The sequence below is a fragment of the Sinocyclocheilus rhinocerous genome, unplaced genomic scaffold (assembly GCF_001515625.1).
Source record: "Sinocyclocheilus rhinocerous isolate Xijiao unplaced genomic scaffold, SAMN03320098_v1.1 scaffold11637, whole genome shotgun sequence".
Taxonomy (NCBI): domain Eukaryota; kingdom Metazoa; phylum Chordata; class Actinopteri; order Cypriniformes; family Cyprinidae; genus Sinocyclocheilus; species Sinocyclocheilus rhinocerous.
In genome coordinates this window covers 2,386-3,512 of record NW_015627962.1, presented here as the reverse complement: position 1 = coordinate 3,512, position 1,127 = coordinate 2,386, and positions in this window count along the sequence as shown.

Here is a 1,127-nt window from a genome sequence, read left to right as displayed (position 1 = left end):
AAATGAAGCATTGCTTGGTAATAATTGTGTAATTAAATTTAACAGCTCACAGCTATTCAACCGAATTCATTACATACATTTCTATCAAAGTTGTCTGACATTATCAATATGAATTTGTTCTTGTCATATTTTATTAACATTTTGTAAACTATAGCAAATAAACTGTGATAATGTGAGAAATGTTTAAGGTGTCTGAATAAATGTTGGTTTGACTGTATAAATAACTACAGGAAGTGTCTGGTTGCTGTTATTACTTGAAAAGTTTATTTTATTATTATAATTTTTTTTACATAGGAACACTGGCTGTTATTTGGGCTGAAACAACTAATTGATACAATTAATGATAACTGAAAATGAAAATAATCAACAAAAAAGTTCAAAATCGATTAATCAGGGCTTCAAGTTGTACACGGAAAACAGCAGAGAATAATGCATTTCTGTGAACAAAACGCCCCGGAAATCTACACATTTATACACAAACAACTTTCAGACAGCATTTATTTTTTCAGCTCATCTGTCACATAATCGAATGCACAGGACAGTGGGATATCATCTTCAATAAATGACACCTGCATCAGTGCTTTAGAATGAGTTATAGTTGATCATGAATGTTTTAATAAACACTGCTGAGGACTTTGATGCTGTCACTGATCAGTCTAACAGTTTAATTAAGTTTAAAATTGTAACATGATGCCAAATTCAGTGACCTGCAGTAACAGCGAAGTCTGTTGAACTGACTTGATATCAAAGTGTGGGGATGGTGAGCTTATATAATGAGCTGTCTTGATTGTTTACTGGTGCAGACAGTATTCAGAGGAGCAGGTGAAGGGTGACGAGTGGCCAGGACGCACGTGAAAGACTTAGAAGGAGGCAGATACATCATGAAGCAAAGCAGAGGAGGATCTTGCAGCTGGACGATGTCGATGACGATGGTACACTGAGGACAGGCTTTTACAAAACATAAAAAGAGTGTAAGGCAATGGATCTTAATCCTAGTCCTGCCTCTGCTGGAGATGATGAAGCTGTTATCCTGCATTTGAGTCTCAAGCAGGACGAGAAAATACTTCTTTGAAATAGGAGACTGACACATCATGGGCCTCCCCTCAGTGATTATTTCTGGAACCTGG